The sequence below is a fragment of the Charadrius vociferus genome, unplaced genomic scaffold (assembly GCF_000708025.1).
Source record: "Charadrius vociferus isolate BGI_N301 unplaced genomic scaffold, ASM70802v2 scaffold341, whole genome shotgun sequence".
NCBI classification, from domain to species: Eukaryota; Metazoa; Chordata; class Aves; order Charadriiformes; family Charadriidae; genus Charadrius; species Charadrius vociferus.
Window position 1 is genome coordinate 938685 of NW_009646847.1, and position 7722 is coordinate 946406.

Genomic DNA, 7722 nt, shown 5'->3' on the forward strand with positions numbered 1-7722 from the left:
GCTGGACCCCCTCTGCCTCCGCCGGTGCCGCAGAGCTGGGGACAGGCTCGTTGTCCCCTCTTGCAGGTGGAACCCGTAGGGGCCTCCCGGTGCGGCGGGACACACGCGGTAACGGGCACCAGTCTGATCTTCGCTGTGCTTCATCGTCTGCTGCTGGCACAGAAGTAGTGGGCATTGGGGTAGTAACTACACGCGATGCTTTGTATGTAATGGCGCGAGGGGTAGGTGCCTGAAAAGTGCCCAGGAAAGCCTCTTCGTCGTCGATTTATCTGATGTTGGTGAGACCTGCCACTTGAGGCACATCTGCTGCCTTAGCCACGCTAGCAGTGCTCCTTGTAGAGGATGCCTGCTGGTGTCACTCCGGGAGGATGGAGGATTCCTGTAGCCTGGGCAAGGGGTGACTGTGGCTCGGTGCTGGGTTGCCAGTGATAGATGCGTAAAACACATCAGTCGGGAATTTCTATGGGCTGGCCACCAGCTTCCTAAATATGCTTTTGAGATGAGCTGCAAGCAGAGGCAACCAAGACCTCTCAAGCAGATTAGGCTCAGCGACGAAGCACATGGTGGGAAGAGCAGTTGTGTATTTGCGACATTTCAAGCAACCCCTCAGCACTGGAGCTTCATCTCCCAGGCTCCCCCGGCCAGGGATCTGGCACAGGCACACCCAGCACGGACGGGAGAGGGAACACGCTTTCTCGCTGCTGCTGCTGCGGCTACAGCATGCGAGGAGGCCGCTGACTGGTGCTAGCCGCATGTGCAGGGAAGAAAAAGGTTGAAGCTGCCAGAAAAAACCTGTAAGGAAGAAAACCTTCTACAAATTGGGAAAAGCATTCTGCTTTGACAGAATGAAAATAAAACCTGGAATGGGAAAGGAAAGGCATGAAAGAGTTAGTGACAAAATATCATGTACAGCTGGGGAGATGATGGTTTTATTGGTATTGCAGGGGGGAGGGAGAAGCTGAGAGGCAGTGAAAACACAATTTGGCCTAAAATTGAATTTCTCTGATAAGGAATTTCAGAAGCGGCTGCCTCATTCACTGTGCGGCCAAATAATCATATGCGCTTTAATAATCTTTATTTTACAGGAGTACGTTGCCAGGGCAACAGAGTGTAAGCAGGAGAACAGCACCTTGCAGATCACAAAGGCAAATCTGCAGAAAGAAATTTCAGCGAGTTTCTCTCTCCCTTTTGCAATGTAATGACGACTTATTTTTCATGCACTGATTTAATAATCTTATTGAAAGATCCTTTCCCTGTTTCTCTTATTCTTGTCTGTCTGAGCGTGGACAATGGCAAAAACCTGGAATTGTCAAGCCCACTGGGCTAAGCAAACTAACAGATGTAATATGTTTAGCATTTTTATGTAATTACTTTTTATTGCTATTTTACCCCTACTTCTATTCCTCCCTGGTTAGTTGCTGCTTCCTTTCCATTCTGGCCCAATCAGGTGATAGTAAGGGGCTGGGGGAGAGTTAGTAATTGACTGCATTAATCGGAAATTATTAGTTGAACGTATTTTCAAGGATGGGGGTTGGTTGCAGAAATAGACCTTTTAGGAAGGGATGAATTGAATTATGGTCAAGGCAATAATGAAGCCTCTAGGCTGTAAGCTGTAGAGAGGACAGTCATCTTCACAAAGGTTTTAGTGTTATTTATAATGGGCTCTGCTCTCTGGGTGAAAAACAATATGTTGCCCTACTGACATCCACTGGATGTGGGTGTCTCGATTAGCTGGTCTAAAAAATAAGCTGATTTGGTGTGATTAAAAATGAAAGCTTCTGAAGATCTTCAGTGTTGGTTAGACTGAGAGCAGGAACATTGCTACCAAACCTTTGGCAGCACACAGTTTGTGACAAGTCTGTATCTTGTAAACATTTTGCCTCTTGTTCCCTTTCCCAAGGGCCAGAGCTCAGGAAGTAAGCGTGGGAAAAGCAATAGTTGTAGGCTGCAGAACAGGAGGCGGCAGGGGGAAAGGTTCTGTGAAATTAAGTACAAAACCCTGTTTGTCTCACTGCTGTTGACAAATTCCAAGAAATTAAGAACAAAGGCTGTCACTTAAGTTCAGCTGTTCTGTTGTATTGCAGCTTGGCCAGGTCTCAGGCAGGCACCAGGAAGCAGCAGAGCATCTGAAAACGTGGATTTCGAACGCTAACATGGCAAGGCTGCAGAGAAGGACACAGGGATGGGGTTTTGCAACCTTATCTGAGAATGTCATGCTTTTTGTGGTTTGAATTCAGGGTTATCAATGTTACTGAAATGAAACCTTTCTTCAGAAAGCTAGTTCTTTAAAAGCTAGTACATAGATTTATGTATTCTGTATCCTGTGAAATAAATAGTATATATAAAAGCCAAGTAGCATTTTCACTACAGGATTACTTCCTGCTAAATATTACTGTATTTCTCTTAGTTAGCATCCACCAATTTACTCTGAATGCGGGATGTTCCTTGAACTAGGATTTCACAGAACAGTAAAAACTGGTCTGAAGCATATTGCAGAAACTGCTGCTAGCTGGCTTAAGAAGCATGTGGTTCTGCTGCAGAGTGCAATAGTAACAAAATGCTTGGAGCTGAAGCTGATCAGACATGGGAACAGTCGTGTGCAGGACAGGGGAAAAGTATTCTTAAGACAGCTGGGTATGAGTCCTGTAACTTCATTTCATGTATTTTCTTGTGTCTCCAGGTTCAGAATGTTTTCAGTCCTATGAAAGCATTAATAATAAGGTTCTTGGAGTCTCATTATCATTAATGTCTAATCAGGCATAGAGGCAAATAACAATCGGAGTTCTGAGGCCCAATTAAAATTCTGTTGTTTTCTTTAAAAAATGGGAGAGCATTTAGACCTTAGACATCAAAGTCAAGTAAGCATATAGCAGTCTAGCATAAGGTAAAAAGGCATATGATTTATATCCAGAGTAAGATGAGCAATCAATATTACATTGATATGTTTGGTTTAAATGTTTATAAACCAAATGTAAGGACATCTTACTATCACTAACATAACTTTGGCTTTATTTTTAAAATATTTGCAGTGCTAGTCCTAGACAACATTGTGTCAGATTATGCTATAATATAAAAATGACTCAACTATAAGGTTATGCAGTAGAATAATGTTCATTAAGTATATATATAATATCTAATGCAATATTATGTATGTAAGTATGTATAATTAATCATTCATACTTTATGAATATGTACGTAGATTAAGTAGTTTAGGAACAAAGACAATACATGTAAGGTTGTAATATAAAGAAAAAAATCCCTCTTTCTTTCTGAGGAAGCATATCTCAGGTTTCATCTTCTTGCTACTAACCAAAGGAATTAGCAATGATTTAACTACTGGTAAAGGTTTTATCTTGTTAGAAAACTTAATGTCAGAAGTGCATAATGCTAAACTATCTCATTGTTTCTAATATAGAGGCATACAGTATTTTCTATAGTGATTTTAATAATGTTCCCCTTTTTTTTAACGGACAAGTCTGATTACTGACACAAATATTTAACTAGCCTATATTTTTCTTATAAGTTATAAAAGGAGAAAAAAAGGCCTTGGACAGATCAGAAAAGGCTTGATTATTTATAAAACCATTTTTATGTACTATAAAAGCACATGAGCGCAGATACCTTAACCAATGATAAGTAGGAGCTATCTGAAATAGTAAAGAACAGGTATTTGAAAATACGTGGAATACTGTGTGCTCTGTGAGATTGTAACATACTTAGTTGTCTTGATGGGGGGAGAAGGTAAATATGTGAAAAGAAACTTCTGTGTATGGTAGGAGATAATTTTTATATTCTGGCTTCAAAACTTACTCTCTTCCAAAATATGAAGAGTGAATAGTTGAGATAAATTTGTTTCCTCCCTGCTCCCCATCCTTCAGATTGTACTCATAAAGCTTTTACGTGGTGTATGGGTGCAAGATACCGGTTTCATTTGTCTTTTTTCCTAAAAACCTGGCATCTGCTTCATCTTGGAAGTTTGTTGGTTTTTTTTTAAATAATAATGTTTTTTTGGGCTCCTGTAATTTGACAAATTAATTTAGATAGACTTCAGGCTTTCAGAAACAGGTCTCTTCAGAAAAGGCTTGGTTTATTTCTATAGAGGTATAAATAGAAACTATGGAGAAAAGTCTTTGTTTCTACCTTTATATTAAGACTAAAGCTAGGAAATGAAGGAGAAGCCTGTTGTTTTGACAGTGATTGAGGAAAGATTTTACCCTTCTGATATCTTCAGATAGCTGGAGACAAAGTTCCAGTGGTCTGAGGAAAGCCAGCGAGCTTCTGGAAATCTCAAGTAAGGTTGACAGTGCAAGATCTACCCATCATTCAGATTTAGATTAAGTCACCTTCCATGCTGCTTTGACTGATGTTTAGGAATTATTTTTTTTATTTGGTATTAGCTGGCTTGTGTTACATCTAACAGCTCTTCTCTTCTAAGCTATATCTAAGTAAATCTTCGAAGTTTTTGTCTTCTGTGCAGAACCATCTTTCACAGAAACTCTATACATCAGTTAAAAAAAAAATATATGTGTGTGTATATAAAATCTAGTAAAAGCAGTCTTCTGTGAAGCCTACAGGAAAGCAGCTGACTGCAACCAGACTGGACCACAAAAAGAACTGTGGGGCATGGTAATGAATTGCTGACTGCCAAACACTGGAAAATAGTTCTGTTATTTGTTGGCTTAGGAGACTGCATTCTTGACTTCTTAATGCAATACTGGACAAGAAGACTATTTGCTGGAGGTTCCTCTACGTTTTTAAGATTATTTTTTTCTTTTTTATTCATAATAAGTTCTAAAATGTAGAAAGTAAAAAGGATTATTGTCTGTTCTTTGTAAGAATTGGTGGAGAAGCCCAAAGTTTGAAGCAAGATGGCAGAATCTGTACTTGTTGTATGTGGAACAATAGTTATTCACCATTCACAGATCACACCATCACAGTGTCTTTGCACTGATTTTTCTATTTTCCTTAGAAATGGTAGGATAAAATTTTGGTAAGAAATTGAAGCCCAGCTGCTTAAATGCCCATGATATTTCTAGCATAAAAATCTGGGCAATTTACTTTCCCCTTCCTGCTAGTTTGTATCCTGCTGCCTTTTGAAATGGAAACTCTTCTGACCCTATAACCCCTGTGTTACTCTGAATAAAACTCTTTTTAATTGTGTTTTGAAGGAGCATGCAGGGAGCTCCCACACTACTAATCAGCTTTGCTGGTTTGGATATGTATCTCCAGGATTCATGTTGGCAGAATAACTTGATATAATTGCAGCTCTGCATCAGTGATTTGATGCTTAAGAACTTTAAAGGTACAGGTCTTCATTTCTATCTGCATATTATTACACTGTGAGACCAACTCCTGTGTACTCGCATCTACCCAGTGTATGGCAGGAGGACACGAGCAGGCATTGCATGCTCTTTGGGGTGACTGGAAGCCACACAATGGCGTTCGAGGAGTGCACAGCCTGTGCTAACACACTGCTGCTCAGCAGGGCTTGTTAGTTTGGGCATAGTCTTAACACGGCAAGACAGTTTTTGGATAAGACCTTTCATACCTTTTTGCTTGTGACGTATGATGTGGAAATGCAGGTGACTTTTATTGCTTGGTACCTTTTCACACAATTTATAAACAAACAAACAAAAAAAAACCAACAAAAAAAAACCCCACCTAGTCTAGCTAGAATTTGAGTTTTGTGCTAATCAAAAGTAGGTCTGGCTTATTTAAATGAAAGGTTTTAAATTAGACCTATCTTTAAGCTGTCTAAGGGCATTTACAGCTTTGATTTGAAGCATTGAACAGCTTCCAGTGCCAAAACTTCAGCAGCTATGACAGACTGTCCTGCTAAAATATTTCTCCTTTATATCAGGAAGATGCAGTGAATCAATTTAAACTCATGCACTGCAGAAGCTGTCACTTTGGCAGATACCCATACATTTTACCCCTGTTCCTTACATTGGTTGCCTTCTCATCTTTCTCAGAAAGCATAAACATTGCTTTAGCTTCTCTACATTTTAGTGTAAATGTATTTACCATTGAGGCTTGCCCCAGCCAGAACCCATAGGCTGTCGGTACGCAGAGTTGCCTTCAAGTTGCAGACGTTTGTTCATAGCTCTGCTAATGTGCCTCTGTTTGGCCTTCAGCATTCCAAAAGTAGGAATGCCACTTAACCCGAGTCCTGGCTCCCTGTTACTGTTTGATCACTAACAGTAATGCAGTAACTGCCTCGGACAAATGACTATACTAAGAACACTCCCAATTGCCCTGTAATAAAACTGCTATCCTTCCTGAAAGCGAAGATGAGGATAGAAAGGGCAAGTATGATTGGAAGGTCAACAAGTTTGAGCATTGACAGAATGAAAGAAACAAATTATAACGCTGAGGACATGATGCTGAAAATGCCCTGTGTCTAATTCTTGGCTTAGCTCGAGCCAAGGTGTGTTAGCTTGAGTGTCTCACTGTCCTAGTTCCACAGAAGAGGATGCAGAATCTCAGCATCCTTGCAGCGTCTGGGTGGCTGATTATATGTTAAACTTCAGTACTGGAGATCATTCACAGAAAGAGATTAGAAGCTACTGAGTATCATGGTGCGTGCCACTCTGTGAAAAGGAAGCTCAGTGCTGTGTGACAGTGAGGTTTCCAGTCTTCGGTCTCCCTTTCCTGGCTTAATGCGTGTGGTGTAGACCCCCCTGTGTACTGGCTCATCAAGGCTCGGAGTGCACCTGGCTCTTACTAGACTTCCATCAGAATTTGTCTCTTAATAAGGTGCAAGGAAAAACTTTTTTCAGTGTGCCCTCAAATGAGGTGGGAAAATAAAAACATTTTACAACTGCTGTTTTCTGTCATCTTGTCCCAAATAGAACAGTCCAGCAGAGCTGGCTGCCATGCTTCTTCCCACTGATATCGGAACTGGGAGAACAATCTGCTAGCTAAAGAAGCCGACTTGTGGAAGTCGTTTATTTGTTTTGGCTAAACCTTTTAGTTGCTGTGGTAAAATAAGGAAAAAAGCAAACTTTAGGGATCTTTTGCCATCTTACATTTTTGCTGACCCTAAACTCTTTTAAATCATGAGGATTTTTAAAAGGCTGTTTGCCTTTTGGATTTGAAATCATTAAGATTCTGATATTTTTGTGGCAGGGTTTATTTTTTTCTGTTGTAAACTTACAAATGAATCTTTGTGTCTACACAACATTCTTGCATTTCCTGTATGTTTTCAGGATGCGAAGTCTGAACAAAAACTGCTGATACTGGGCTGCTGAATGGTTGTACCTGTGAAACACAGCCTGTACGGGCTTTGAAGGAGCCTTGTGGAGTGCCCTAATGTACACCTGAGGGGCAGAGGGGTTGAGTTTCTTTGGGAAGTGGGGGATGGAGAAAGCGGCAGCAGCTGGTAGAAACAGAAACGTAATGCAAAAAAGATGCGAAAGAATAGACATGTTGCCTTGACTTGCCTCCCCTGTGGGATGCCAGTGCCCGTGCCTGCCCGATTCACACCCAGGGCTGGTGTCGCTGCCTTGCACGTCCTGAGCGAGTGCCGCGGCTGTCGGGGTACTGGCTCTCCTGGAACGAGCCTCTTGCAGTCTGCTCAGTTGCAGCCGTGTCATTTCTATAAGTCATTCAGCGCTCATTGGAGTAATGGCTTGAACTTGACTGCTTTATGTTCCAGGTACTACTTTGACCCTTGGGCTATAACATCAGCCCAGTGATTATTCAGTTTCTTTTATGAAGTGC